This window comes from Mycteria americana, chromosome 2 (assembly GCF_035582795.1).
Source record: "Mycteria americana isolate JAX WOST 10 ecotype Jacksonville Zoo and Gardens chromosome 2, USCA_MyAme_1.0, whole genome shotgun sequence".
Taxonomy (NCBI): Eukaryota; Metazoa; Chordata; class Aves; order Ciconiiformes; family Ciconiidae; genus Mycteria; species Mycteria americana.
In genome coordinates, this window is record NC_134366.1 from 162,700,835 (window position 1) to 162,716,746 (window position 15,912).

A 15,912-nucleotide genomic window follows, 5' to 3' on the forward strand; every position below is an offset into this window, starting at 1 on the left:
CAGAGCCGGGACAACCGGCGCGTCCCAAGCAGCCCTTGGCCCCGGCAAGGTGCAGCCCTGAGGCTGTGCTGGAGGATGAGATTTCAAGCCCAGGCTCATGCTGGGCCAGGCGGGACACACTCGCCGTCATCTGCAAAGTCATTTCTGCAAAACTCACCAGGGCCCTGCCAGTTTCTGTGTTGTGCAGTTAGTGGGCATTTCATATGGCAAGGTAGCGTCCCGGCAGTGTGCAGGACCAGGCTGGTACCTGGGTTGTCCAGATGGGCTACACTCACATCTGCAGCTTAGTACTCTCTCCAGAGACCTTCTCTGGAGATTTGTTTTCCTTTCTTTGCCATGTGGGCCCTTGGCGCTGGCAGGGACCCCTTGGCAGCAGGTACATCCCTCTCCTGTCTCGATGTGACCTTGGCAAAGGGCTGATTTGCTTCTGCTGTGAATGAGGCAGCGTGTCTGCCTCCCTCCCAAAATAAATGAGCTTTGTGGGGAGGCTCTTCTGACAACATAGCTGATGGACAAATGTTGCCAGGTCCCGTGCTGAGAGCCATCACGCTCTGAGCACGGTGTGTGCTTGCCTCTCCCCCCACACCAGTACAAGCCAGGAGACTCGGGAGAGCTTCTGCAGCCACCATGAGAGGTACTGGCAGGCTCTGAGGAGCTGTGCCCACCCAGCCTGGCACCTTGGCCTTGCATTGCTCAGACTCTGGAAAAGCAGGACACGGAGGGGAGCAGAAGCATCAGAAGATCCCTTTTGCACATGGGAGAAACTCCAGCAACTCACACACTGTGCTTTTCATCAGAGATTTTCTCATGTGTTTCTGCAGTGGAAGGAAGCTTTTCTGGCTATCATTTACACAGTTCCGTCCATTTTCAAGGGAGCGATGGAAATGCATGTTTTTGCTGACTCCCCCAACCCTTTAGCCACACCATTGCAGCAGTTAGAATCTAATCTGCTGCTGGACCCCCGGCTTCTCACGCTGAACCACAACTCTCTCAAATGCATCAGTCAGCAGCCATGGTTGCACAGCTGTGGTTGCACAGCCGTGGCTGCAGAGACATGGTTGCGCAGCTGTGGTTGCACAGCCGTGGTTGCCTCATAGCAGCTTGCACCTCCATACCTGCTCCAAAATGCCAGAAATGTCACAGAACAGACGGCTCAGCCAGTCAATCCAGAGGAATAGTGACTGAAAACAAACTACTCTATCAGCCTGTATCCCTGAAATGTTTCAGGGAGACCAAAGCTTTCAGGATAAACCAGGCTTCACCTAAGAGGCAGAGCAGTCCTTTCCTACACAGGGACATAACCACATGTCAGGCCAGGTGCTGGCATTTGAATTCTCTGTGTAGGAAAGCACTGCAAATAGAGAGATTGAACACCATTTCCTGGCTCTGCCATGAACTCCTCTTCGCCTTTTGAGAGGGCACAGAGAGTCAGGTTTTCATGGAAACCATGAAAAGCATCAAGAACTGACTAAATCTGCAAAAGTTTCAATTTAGAGACACCTAACTATCGACCAAATTGTAATAAAGGGAAAAGGACAGTTTTCGAAAATGTATCCTCCAATTTTCAGTCTGTAAGGAAGGGATAAGCTTTTTTGAAAGCCTAGCCTTTTTATTTTCTTAGCTTCTTGCAAACATTTTAAAAAGTGAAGATAGCAATAGCAGAAATTGTGGATAGCGTACTCAATCAGTTTTGCTGGGATTACTATACTGACAGTGGCCATTCATAGTTAGACTGCATTAATGTACTGAATATTGAATTTGTGGATGGGCAGAACAATTTATCCTGCAAAGCAAAGGAAGGGGGAAAAGCTAAGCTCCAAAACAGACTGTATACATCTTCATCCTGCAGTTATCATTCTTCTGAGACAACAAGTTCGACAGCTCTGTGCCTCTTAGCAGACTTAATTCTTAGTGGTTTTTAAGTCCAATATGAAATAGCCTGGATGTCCTGGATTGGGGAAGTTGGGTATTTTTTGTTTAGTTTGGGGGTTTGCTTTGTTGTTTGTTTGTTTGGGTTTTTTTCCCCAAACTTTCTTGAAAGTTAAGATTCTGGACTAATTGAAGAGATTTTACCTGTAAAGAGATTTCTTTCCTACTCAGAAAAGGTTTGAAGGCACTATGATGTTCGTGTGATCATAGCTCCAGAAGTTAATTTATCTGAAGGTTCAACACCTGAGGGTCTCCCTACCATTACCCCTACCCCCGGAGGTGTCCCTTTTTACACTGCATGTATTAGACCATCTCAAGCCAGTCCTGGCACTTTGCAGTAAAGTGCAAGGTGTCCTCCACTTCCACCCTGATTTCAACACAAAGAAAGGTGGTCACCACAGCCCAGGATATATTAAGGACATATCAGAAAAAGGAAGTAATTAACCAGACCTTTGAATTTTGTTCCTCACCTAAAGGTACCCTAGAGCCTTTCATATTTAACTATCACCACTCTGCTGTCCTTATAGATAAGAGACAGCCGTATCCATCCTCCATGGAATATTATAAATCAAATCTCCATCTCAGTGCACTGAATTGTTCCACAAAGCACAGAAATACCTTGTAACATTGCAGTTGCTGCTGCTTCTGAGGTGTTTGTTGGGAAGGTGATTCGGTCGGAGTTGCGAAACCAGCGGGGTCAGGGGGAGTCTGCAGGGGCTCTGCCCTGCCCTGCTTTCTGCAGAATATTCTGTGCCTTGCTCCCAGACTGCGAACTGCACTGCACCCAGCAGATTGGTCTCGTAGTGACTAATGACTACGTTAAAATGACTTTTACATTAGGAAGAAACAAATCCCCTGATGAGGTGATGTAAGAATTTGTTTCCTCCACACGTTAGTCACAGAAACGGCTTTTGATTGCCAGGAGGAGCTCCTCATTGCTCTGTGTGCCGGCTGTGAGCTCCAAAAGGGATATTTATGAGCTTGGCTGAATAGCCTGTTTGCCTTCAGCTCCGAAGTGCAGAGTGCTGTCTCCTTCCAGACTAATTTACGTATTTTCTACCAGCTGTTTGTGACTGGGGAAAAGCTGAACCCAAGATCTGGTTCCAGGCTCCCAGACATTTGGTATATGACAACCACCTCTCCCTTCCACTTTTTAATTAAGTCCCCACCTCAAAAGCAAACAAATAACAATTTTTCATGTATTTCTGATGGAGAAAGGATGATTTATAAAAATCTTCCAGACTGCATCTCTTTTAATCACTTCTGCAAGCAGGTATGGAGACTAATCAGAGCTACGTTAATTAGCAGAAACAATGCGTCTGCTTCCTGGATGCCTCTGCCATGGCTCCAGGACTCTGCGGCAGTAACGCAGGCCACCTTCATTAAGAGCAAGCTGGGAAGATTGCTGTTCCCTCTCTCGCACTGATTGGGAGAGTGGCCCTGGCTGAACTCTCTCTGATGACACTGACAGCTAATTAACGGGCTAATTCCAGCACCCTGCTCTTTCAGAGTTACCTGCTCATCACAGCACAGAACTTTTCTCATACTGCAGCTCCTCGAAAGGGCTGTGCTTGACCTGCCGGCGCAGGAGGACACCGTTACCGGCAATGCCTCCCCCTGTTGCTGCGCTGCTGGCTGGTACTCTTTTTGCAAGCAGCTGGGTCCTGCCAGTGAGCAAGGTGGAAAGCAGCAAGTCCACTGCACACAACTGCTGGCTCAGAAGCTGGAGTGAAGGAGAGGCTGGCAGAGGGGAAGGAAACCATCTCCTCTTTCCATGTCCAGCCCCAGCCTGCATTTTCCCTTGCTATTCAGGCACTGAAAACACGGCAGACTTGCAGGTGGTATCTGCAGGTGCTATAAGACTTCTTCCCCAAATGTCTTTTAAGAAAGGCATGTAGAGAAATTTGGCATCCATTAGTGGGCAAAACTGAGAGTCATTGGAGATTGGGAAATACTGTAATATATATTAAAGTATATTAAAAATACAGACCAAGAATTCTTCAGATGTCTACACTGCTAGGTGGGATGATTGAACCGTATAGTTATACTGCCGTCACCTTCCTCCAGTGGTTTCCTTTTACTCTAGTTCTTTGTTATTCTCTGCAATTCTCATCCGGAAGGGTCTCTGTATGCCCCCGGTCCCTGAGTCAGGGCAGTCGGCCACCCTGGGGTACCACACCACAGAGGGATTCCTTCACCCACTTTTGCTACCTGCAGCCTAAGTGGCTACAGCTGGTCCAGCTGCCTTGTTTGGAACCCCTGCCTCTCAAACCTTCATGCTTGATCAAAGCACCTTGCACCCATGAGCAGTGGTTACAGCTGCAAGTCCCTGCTGGGCTAAGGGACAGATTTCAGGCACAAGGAAATCCAGATAGGTTTGTCGTGTCCAGAGCACGCTGGTCCATGCCATTTCGCTCTGCACTGCAACTTACATGCTAGGTTTCAGGAAAATATTAGAAAAAGAGCCAAATGCAAAAGCAACTCCAAAGGCTGTTGGCACGTCATGAGAGACAAGGATTTATTTTTTTGTTTACTTATTTGTTAGTGATGTTTCTTTTTCCTGACAGATAAGCAATAGTTAATCCACTCCAGAAACAAGCACACAACTCTAATATACTGACAAAACATTGGCCTGTCAATATAAGTGTACAGCAAATAAAAGTTGGCTGCGTTTGGTGCATGTGATGAACTTTTAATTAGCCATTGCAATAAAACTTCACCAAAATACTAAACAAAGCACTTTTCAAAAGCCTGCAGCCTCTTGACACCATCATTATGTTCTTCGCCCTTGGTGTGTGAATAGCTTCACCCAAGAGAGCAGCTCTGCCTTCGACCAACGGCTCTCCACAGCTGGTACCCACAGTGCAGATGCGTGCATGCAGCCTGTGCGGAAGTGCTACGCTATAGCAGCTTTAAAGGCTATTTTAGAGCCTTGGAACACATAGTGAATATCATACAGTAAAGTCAATATATTAAGCAAACAGTAATAATAAGAGCAACCCATTAATCAAAGGATTAGTGAGAGTCATCTTGTTCTGCTCAGTTCACACATTTCTCCTCCTTCAATATCTTTATTTGGAAATGGTTTGCATGTCCCAGGCTCTCTTTTGACTGATTCCTGATGGGGTGCAGCTCATGCAGATGCCCCGTTGGCAGCTGTGACCACAAAGAGGGCTCGATCATGGCTCTGGGAACACGGGTGGATTTTGATGTATCGGGGCCAGGTCTTCCTGTTCGTGGCACAAGGAGCTGGAGTAGCTATTTGTGAGGAACACTTATGGACTGGATGTGTAAAACTTGACAATATGGAGGCTGGGCTTCAAAGCCAGGCACTGTGATTTCCCTCCCAGGAGCTCAGTAAACCCTCAACAGAGCTGAATATCTGCCTTCTCCGGTGCTGTCCATGTGATCCTGGGTCAGCATCTCTCACCGGTGATGCTCACTGCCCACCATGACAGACCTTTACAGGGTGGGGCCAACACATGTCCTCAAGAAATAGGAATTTATTAGCTCCTCCAGTTGTTTGAGTTTTGGACATGAAAGGCTTTTCAGCCTGAAAAATGAAGCTGGGATGCTTCATCAGCATTTTTTTTTTCTGTAACATCTGTGGTGGGGGGAGGAAAGACGGAAAGGCTGAACCCTTTTTACTAACTCCACAGGCTTTGCTCAGGGCCTTTTTGGTTTGTAAAACCAAAGATTGTTCAGGCAGCTAAAAAGGGAAAGTTTGGGAACAACTATGTTTCTAGTCGAAATCCCATTACAGCCCTCTAAAATTCCAGCAACTGTAGAGCCACTGCAGCCCCTCAGGTCAAGTCCCAAAACATCTTTATTTCCAAGAACCTCACTTTCCCCCAAATCACCTTCGATTTTGGGGCTGAAATTTTGTAGATTGGCTTCGGTGTTTCCATTTCCATTCAGTGGTTTGAGAAGTCAGCAGGTTTAGGGACAGGGAAGCACAGACTGACCACAACTTGGGGCTAATGCTCACGGTTGGACCGTGAGCCGTCAAACCCGGCTGTCCGCCCAGCAGCAGCTGGCAGGGACGGTGGCAGAGCTGGGCACAAAGCCGTATGAGGGGCACGGTCCAAGCTAAGCTCTTGCATCAATCCTTGGGGGCCTGTATCACAAACATGCTCCAGACGGTGAGATCTTGCGCAGCTGAATGCCCTATTGCCAAAGCCATTTCTTACTACATCAGGCAAATTATTTCCCAGCAGGTGTTAGGTTATCCAAGGTGCTCTTCCTGTTGGACCCAAAAAGGGAAGCTGCACCTGTAAATCACTTGCACCTGTAGTCACTGGGATGCTGACTGAATTCCCTGTGGCATCCAGGCGTGTGGGGCATCCCCAGATGCTTATGCCAGAGACAAAACCTTTTTTAGGAACAGGGAAAAAAAAGGTCTGACATCTGGCTGTAAGGTTGTTCCACTTGGTTAGTATTCAAATATGATCATTTATTCATGGAAAAAAAAATTTGCTGCACATAAAACTACACACTGACTGCTGCCGTCACTTACATTTAGGTTGCTTCACAAAAAGCCACACGTTTGACTCTTACTTTACTCCCATTCATTTGGTACCCCCTGCAAAGGAGTTCCTCAGGGGTCACTGTGAGCATCCCGAGGACCTCCCAGACAGGCTGGGCGACTGACACCTGGGGAGAGAAATACCAATTCACTGTTTGAGTCTCGTCTTGGAAAAGCTGTAATATTTAACAAGCCGTGCTGATCATGCCTTTCTTTGTTAATTGATCCCATCTGACAGGGCTGAAGGACGAACAGAGCGTGCAATACGAATCCTACCCGTTAATTAACTTCGGGTCACTCCCTGCTTTCAGTCCTCTCCTCTGCACACTTCAAGGGCACAAGGCTTTCCCTGCAGTCCATGACCACAAGACAACAAGGTTTCCAAATCAGTTGTCACTCACTGCTAAAATTGAACATACACCATTGCCAAGTGATCAGCTAAACCCGCTGTTTCTTTTCCCCTGTGCCACCCGTTCCCAGTACCGCAAGAGCAGACAAGTAATTCCCTCTTTGGAAGAAAGCAACCTCATGGGTTCTCGTTTCATTTTAAATACCGATGGAGCAAGCTCATCGTCCACCAGCAATGAAAAGTAGATGCACACCTGGTTTAACTGGGCTCGTTGTTGTTTTGTGTGGTGCAAAGTACACACAGCATGTTATTTACTGAGCCTGTATTATTGACTTTCTTCAGTTATTGGCTGTAAATTAAAGGATAAAAGCAGGTGGATCACATCTCTGCAGTCATCGGGACTGGGAAACATGCAGCCTGCTTGGAAATAAGTGAAAATGAGCTACAGAAAGTTTATTTTACAAGAAGGTTTGGCAGCACAAATCAGACCCAGACCTGGAACCCAGCTCCTGCACATCCCAGCCCGCAGCAGGAGCACAGAGGAGGAACCAGCTCCAAATTTCACAGCTGGTCCTGCTACCACCAGGTTTCAGAGCAGCTTGAGCAGGATAGGAGCAGACTTACCAGCTGGACTGAGGTGCCCCATGGGATACGTGACGGAGGATGGGCTCTGATGCTGCCGAGGCTCCTCGGTGCTGATCAGGAGCAGCCTTTCACAGCACTAGCCCACACCTACGGGATGCAGTCTCATCTCAGATCTCTGGGTCCAGTGGCATTTGAGTACTTTTGCAGGTCTTTATGCAAGTTTCTCCCAGGCTATGGTTGATTCAAAACCACTGGCAGTTTCTTTTGGAACTGAGTTAAATGAAGGATGATCCCTGTCTCAGGAAAGCAGGCAGTATTTTTTTGTCTGTGCTTTGAAGGGGGCAAGGCCAATTTATCAGTGAAAAATGTTTTTTTAATCTGGAGCAGCTTCCAAGTACTTCAAATGTGAGAGCAATTTGATTGCACTGCTTATAATTACATTAACTCAGAGCTTTCACCAGGCTTGACTCATGAATATGCATGACTGTGATCTCTTTTTTTAATGCATCAAAATACCTTTCATCTCAGGGTCATCAGGTCTTTTACACAGGACTCCTTGTGGGTTGGTTTTACCTGCTACCACATACCTCACTGAAAGGGAAGCAAAGGGAGTGCAGCTCCAAACGGCATGTGTGCAGTTGCAAGTCGTCTGCTGAGCTGCGTGCAGCTGGTCCATGTCCTGCTTGCACCTCGCAAAGCTCTCACGGTGAGGCCCGCCATCAGAGCAGAGCTCCTGAAACATTGGTATGCCAGAGCATTTATGCTCAACTAATTACCGAACAGACGGTATGGTTTGTGTGGTCAATCATCCCTAGCACAGCTTAAGCATTAATCTGAAATGACTCTCTGCCAGCGTTCAGCCCCTGGTGTAGCAAAGCGTCACACAAGGAAGCAATTCTGCTCTTGCTGAACATGGTGGGAGTTTCGTTTCTGATGCGTGCGGGGCCCGAGATTGCTAGACTTCAAACAGTCAACAGATTGAGAGTAAGTAACTTTGGTGCTGAAGGCTTTGGAAAAAACCTCTGTTGCCTCTCATCAAATATATGTGCTTCTGACAGTTTTGTATGTGAGAGGAAACTGAATACGCAGTAAAGAAAGAGCCACTGTGATCAAATGCTGCATTATAAAAAAGCTGCTAGTAGCTTCAAGGTTTCACATTTTCAGACTTTTGTTGTGCAGGACTCAAGATGAGGACTGGGGAAAAAAACCCAACAAACCTCTCTCTCAAAAAAAAAAAAGCCTCTCTAAACTCCTGCAGTTTGATTGCAGCCCTGGAGATCAAGTTCCCTCAACCAGGATCACTAGGTGCAGCTCTGAAGTGGGTGGTATGTAGGAACATCACCCAGGAAGACACCAAGGCAGGACCGACATCAGATGTCCCATTTGCATTGCTACGGTGGCACTGGGGCTGTCCGGCAGAGCAGAAGCAGGACAGTCGGCTCTTTGCACTGACCCCACCATCCCCCATTGCAGCACCTGACGTGAGTTCCTCACCAGCCCATCCTCACCAGGAGATCTGCAGACGCTTCTCTGGGCCTGGATATGAGCTATTGCTGCAAATAACACCTTACGGGACAGACTGAGACGGGGCAAGTGATGCCATGAAGCAATTTTAGCAGTCAGCGGCTGCAGAATTGAACCCTCCTAGTCAAGAGCATTTCGATGCTGGAAAAAAGGAGCGTACAGCACACACTAGGGCGATTCGAAGTAATGGCAGAGAGAGATCTCCTGAGTTCAGATTGCTTTGCAGTAGGGACCCAGAACAAGCTGTTTCAATAGACCTAGCAGTCAAACCATCATGGTTATGAGATGGTGCTGCGTTAACGACCCGAGAGTTCAGCAGAGCAAGGCTGGGCCAATAGACAAACCTACTGCTTTCCTATTTTGCCGATTTCAGTCTTTTTATTGCAAAAGCTGGAAAGAAGTCTAAATAATTTCTCAGCTGTGGCAAAAGCATGAGTAACATTTCAGTTTGAAAATGAGTAAAAATGGAGAATATGTCCAAATGAACGAGGTGGAGAAGATTCTAGCACGTCATGTGTGATTTTCAACCACATCTACCATTTTCACTGCATTTTTATTGGGATGTCAATTTTTATCCATAATCTGTGCTGTGCTTTCACTGATCACCTCTTATTGTTGACTGAAATGGAGCAGACTCTCATCTCGTCAGAACTCCCTGGAAGTTTATATCATCTCGTCAGAACTCCCTGGCTTGCCATAACCCAACTGGTAAGGCATAAAGTGACTGGTTTCATTAAAGGGCAAAATTTGAGTCACCTACCCAGAGTATTACCATCTGTTCCTTTTTCCTTATTTCCTGTTTGTAGAATAAGTAATTCATAGTTATATGCAGTTATATTTTTTGAGTAAGTCCTTTAGCAGAAAAGCTGTTATGCCAGTGCAGTTACTACGCTGCGGGGACTCTAAATCCACCTGGCCTAACGAGGCTGTTCGTGATGCAAATGTGTCACTCCCTACACTGCAGACAAACTGCAGCACCGAGCTCAGTCATTCTGGCATCCTAAAGCAAATCCCTATGTAAATATTTCTTTAAAAAATAAAGAATATAAAAATTATTAAGTCAGTTAAGACACCATCTCTTTTTAGACCAACCACCGCAACAGGAAGAATTAGGCAAGTTTTGGGGCACGCAAGCTTCTTCAGATCCAGAATAGCAGCAGGAAGCTTCCCGGGCAAGTAACAGCAGAGAAAAGTTGTCACAGTTTGATGAGCTGTGTATCAGACCATCGCTGAAGGAAATGTGGTTGGTACCTCTCAAGTGGAGAGATATTAACAGGATGGAGAGAAAGGTGCTGAGGTAGACATCACCTGAGGAAAGAGAAGGCAAGATAGTGTAGAAAATGTGGAGCACAGAGAGGTTATTAGGCAGAAGGGAAATTAAGTGCCATAAAAGCAATATTGCTACAGAGCCACTGATTTTTGGTATGCAATAAAAATATGAATTTTAATTCCCAGGCTCATATTTGGCAGAAGTTTTGTAAGTTTCCTTAATTTGGTTTTTGAGAGAACAACTAGGAAGAGTTTGGATTTTAGGAAGATTTTTAAAAGTCTCTACATAGCAGTATACCTTAGCAGGAATGTGTGTGTGTATGTGAATGCAGTATACTTTGTTAGTGCTTGAATATCATGTATATTCAAATAACATCTTCCCATAACCCATCACATTGTCTTCAGAGAAGACTTGCATCCACTCTAAAGAGCTGAAGAGGACATATCCCAGGATGGTGGGTTGTGCTCGATGCCCCTATGTGGCTACTGGGAATGGAAGTGGTTGCTTTAACATCAGTGGAACCAGATTAAAAAACACATGTCTGTATTTTTTACATATCATATCATATCATATCATATCACATCCTATCATATCATATCATACCTATGATATGTATGAAACATACAGACATAAGTCTGTATGATTGTACTCTACTTGCATGATCGTTTCAGGTCTGAGAATTTGTAAGGCTGGGAAAGGTTATTCCCAATGCTCTGCCTGCCTGAGGTGGGCATAAGGGATGGAGGTAGGATTTCTGGGTGGTCAGTAATTTCAGGGAGCATACTTGCTGTGTGAAAATTCACTATTTGTGAACTAATTTTTGGAGAGAAGTTGAAATTTGATGGTGGGATATGGGTTTTTCGAGGAGAGGCATTCTCTAATTCCTGCACAGGAATGGGTCGCTCCCAGGCACAGGAGGAACACCTCAGTGCAGAGGGACCTCATTGTCCTTCCTGCTCACATTTCTCACTGTGTTCACAGTCGGCTCACGTGCCCTCATTAAGCAGCTATTTGATGTGGGCCCTTTGAAGCAGACTTAAGCTGTGATTAACATCTCTGTTCTTGGGATCTCATACATAGAGTCATAGAATCGTTTAGGTTGGAAAAGACCTTTAAGATCATCGAGTCCAACCATTAACCTAGCACTGCCAAGTCCACCACTAAACCATGTCCCTAAGCACCACAGCTACACATCTTTTAAATACCTCCAGGGATGGTGACTCAACCACTTCCCTGGGCAACCTGTTCCAATGCTTGACAACCCTTTCAGTGAAGAAATTTTTCCCAATATCCAATCTAAACCTCCCCTGGCACAACTTGAGGCCATTTCCTCTTGTCCTATCACTTGTTACCTGGGAGAAGAGACCGACCCCCACCTCTCTACAACCTCCTTTCAGGTAGGTGTAGAGAGCGATAAGGTCTCCCCTCAGCCTCCTTTTCTCCAGACTAAACAACCCCAGTTCCCTCAGCTGCTCCTCACAGGACTTGTGCTCCAGACCCTTCACCAGCTTCGTTGCCCTTCTCTGGACACGCTCCAGCACCTCAATGTCTCTCCTGTAGTGAGGGGCCCAAAGCTGAACACAGTATTCGAGGTGCGGCCTCACCAGTGCCGAGTACAGGGGCACAATCACTTCCCTAGTCCTGCTGGCCACGCTATTTTTGATACAAGCCAGGATGCCATTGGCCTTCTTGGCCACCTGGGCACACTGCTGGCTCATATTCAGCCGGCTGTCGACCAATACCCCCAGGTCCTTTTTGGCCGGACAGCTTTCCAGCCACCACACAATCACACTGAGGCTTTTCTTCACCTTGTGTTTTCTGAACACTTGTACAAAGACAACCATAACCTGCAATTCAGTAGAAAGTTGCACTGAGAACAAGAAAACCCAAGAAAAAGTACAATTTACTTGTAGCATTTATGGCAGGGGAAGATCAAGCATTTACTGATTGAGGGAGACTCAGAGGAAACCTGGAAGACACTCGACCACCCCTAATCCAACCAAAGTGCTGTAACTCTCCCCTGTGATAACACTGACCCTTTCTGACAGCATAAAAAAAAAAAAAAAAATGAAAGGATGGCTGCCAGAGAGCCCTTTGCACACTGAACGAATGCAGTTTAGCATCTGAAACCACCACTTTCCAGCTACTCAGAAGATACTCCCTTCATTCCCTCCTCTCAGCTTTTCTGTTTATTCTGCTTATTCACTGCAATCAAGGTTAGGGTGGAAATCAGATTTTAGAACAGGGTCTTATTCAAGATGAATTTGCTGCTGATGCCTTGTCTAATAAACAAATTGGAAGCTTTCTGAGAAAATTAATTCCAACTCTTGGCAGGCTGCCATTCAGATATGCTACCTCTCATAAACAAAAATAACTCCTGACCTGTTTGCATGGTAATGGACTCATTCAGGGTCCACTACCTGCCTCTCCTCTGGGTCTTAAATGAAAGCAAGCCTGGGATAATCTTATTTTTACAGCATTAGCCCAGCCTCAGATGGCAAAGAGCACTCTGAGGAGGTGTGAGAGCCTCCAAGCACCGCTCCAGGCAGCAGGAGAGGAGAGGAAGCATGGACAGACACATCCGACTCTTCAGAGGCAGTGAAGACACAATTAAGTCCCATTCGGAGGAAACCTGTCTTCCTGCACAACAGCAAGAAAAAAGCTTCTGTTAGTCCACAGAAGTTTCTTTTTTCTTTTTCCTTTCTTTGAAGTTGCAAGAACAATGCTGTTAAATGGTGTTTAACTTTCTCTTCTCAGCCTGTTCCTTGAAAAATACATTTGGGCAGCCTTGCAGCATCCTGAAGTGAAGCTGAATGCTGTGAAATTGGGCACTTGGGTATGACTCCTAGCGAAGCACAAAGGCAGCTCTGAAGGAGCTGCAGTAGCTGTGGCAGGGGGTACCCATCCCTTCTGTTGCTGGCTTACAAATGGCTGCCTTTTGTAAATGAATAAACCATAATCTGCGTAAATAAATTTACCACCTTTAGCAACTCGGATGCTTTCATTTTACTTGCATTCATTTTCAGCTGTACCAGGGAAAGCTGCTGGAGGTGGGAGCTCGGTGAACATGCTGCCTGGAAGAAAAAAGCTGTAGTATTTGATGCACTTTTAAATTACTTCTAAAAGCTGAAATTTTCTGAGAGTTTTACAATAACTATTCTGATTCTTCCAAGCAGCAAGTTTGTTTTTCAGATGCCCAATACAGAGGAGCTGCCAAATCTCACTTTTAATGGAGAGTAGTAGGGGCTGTGTATTGGCCAAAATGGACTGTGTTGGCCAAATTAGAGACAAGTGAGCTCTGTAGCTTTGAGACTACCCTCCTGCCTAAATGCTCTTAATACGCTCTGTGAATATCATCCTCAGGAACCTCTTAAGCTTTTTCTCAGTGCACTGATCAGTCTGAACAGTGTACATAGCCTGATCTTCCTACATCTTCCATGGCAGAGAATTCTGCAATGCTACCAAGCCCTGTAGTCTTTTCCAGCTCAGAAATCTCACATCTGATCCATCATTAGCAACAATAAGGGCCCTTCTGTGTTTAGTCCACCCAAAGCCCATTGAAGCAAAGGAGGTTTGAACCAGGCCATATTTATATTCGCTATGTTGTGGCCTTGGGAATCGTTGCACTATTTTCAAAATATACAATTAGAGTTGAAAGTTACTTGTTCTTCTCCCAATGTGTCTGCAAATGAACACTTTTAAATAACAAAATTTTGCAGCCAAATTACTGCAGCTGCAAACCTCTCCAAAGACCATTGTTTTCCTGAAAAATGTGAAGCTTTTCTTTCATATTGCAGAAAACCCACCATATGCTCTTCTTCTGACTGGATGCTCAGCATGGCTGGATCTACAATACAATCTGAGGTTTATGCAAACTTGACCACTGTGGGCTTCTTCCAAACTTTCATAGCATCCCACCTCACACAAGCATTACATAATTAATGCAGGAGACCTGATTCAAATGCTCTATTAAGAAAAATTAATGTAGTTGTTCCCTCTTGTAATGGCTTCTGCACTGAACACCCAGTTAATGATTTGGAGAATTAAATATTTGCAGAACTAGTTGAAACACAAGCTAAGCACAGGCACACATATTGCAGGAGCCTGCGGTGGGATCCATATTTCACAAAGTTTACCTTCATTTCATCATCTCCTGAAGCTGGCTATGGAGTCACGCTGCAATGTGGTGTGGCACGTGGAAGCATGTTGCTGCCTATGGAATACCAGAGCTGTTGTCACACTGGTGCCACAGAGCAAGTACACAGCCCTGGCTTTGAGTTGTCTTTTTCAGCATATTTATTCTTATGGGGATGCAGAAGCAAATAGTCTCTGTGCTGTTCATGGAATTGGGAGACCTTGTAAAATGAAGAAACGGTTCCTGTATTTCAAATTGTGCCCTTTGCGTCTTCTTCTGTCACTGGGTGCCACTGAAAAGACCCTGGCTCTGTCTTCTTTATTCCTTCCCCATCAGGTATTTATAGACATGGATAAGATCCCCAAAGCCTTGTCTTCTCCCAGCTGAGCAGTCCCAGCTCCAGAGAGGTGCTCCAGTCCCGTAATCATCTTCATGACCCTTTGCTGGACTTGCTCCAGTATGTCCATGTCTCTCTTGTACTGGGAGCCTGGCCCTGGGTGCAGCACCCAGACACGTCTCACAGGTGCTGGGCAGAGGGGAAGGATCACCTCTCTCTACCAGTTGGCAACGCTCCTCCAATGCAGTTCAGGATGTTGTTGGCCTCCTTATTACTTATACTTACAACTTCTGTTCCCATCTGTAAAATCTGACATCGTATCAGGGAGGTGATAAAACTCTTTAAAGAGTTTGAGGCACTCGGAAAGTGTGCCGACAGAGCCCTTCATAGTTATTTAAATCAAGGAAAATGTTTTGCTCTCAGGTAGTGACCAAAGGAATGAAAAACCCTTCAGCTGCTTCCCCCATGCCCCACGGCACAATAAATAAATAAGTACTGACTTCCCAGCGAGCCCTCTGTGAGAGGTGTGTGGGCAGGCGTCGGAGTGAGCAGTTTGGACAACTACATCCTCTGCATTACTGATGTAGCTCTCACTCCCTGTGGAGAGATAAAGCTCAGCAGGACCTCAGTGGGTTGCCTATAGTGTATGTACAATAAATGCATCTTACAATGTGTGATTCATTACAGCAGAAAGAAGGTCCCAGCCAAAGAAGACTCTAGAACTGAGGGGCCACCTGGGAGAACAAAGGAGCTCCTGTTACATTTGCATGTTATACCTCCAAGCCTGTCTCCAAAAGACATGACAGGGGAAGGTGTTAGAGCATATGGTCCTACATAACAACAGTCTGAGCCACCAAGGTTGCCTTCCTATTACAGGGAAGAACCAGCAAGCGAAATTCAAATACAGCTGGGAAAGGAGGTCCATCACAGATAGAAGGACGAGAGAGAGCTCAGCCACAGCTGCCCTGGGAGGGATGGGGAAGATGTTTGGTCAGGGGTAAGATCTCATGGGTTAAAGCTCTTTAGGGGTTCGACACTGAATAGCAGCATGCAGGGAGGTGAGTGGTGATGCCTGAACTCCCTTCTGCTCTCCAGCAGCTGAGAAAAGCCTTAGGGCATCTCAGCGACTACCAGGGATGAATGTTTCTGCACAGGTAGGATCTGAGGTTGGGTTCCTTTAGTCTGCCTTTCTCTTCTGTAATCTTTCCCCCTAATTGAAGTGCAGCTACCTATCCTTTGGCTTGGCTGAAATAAACCT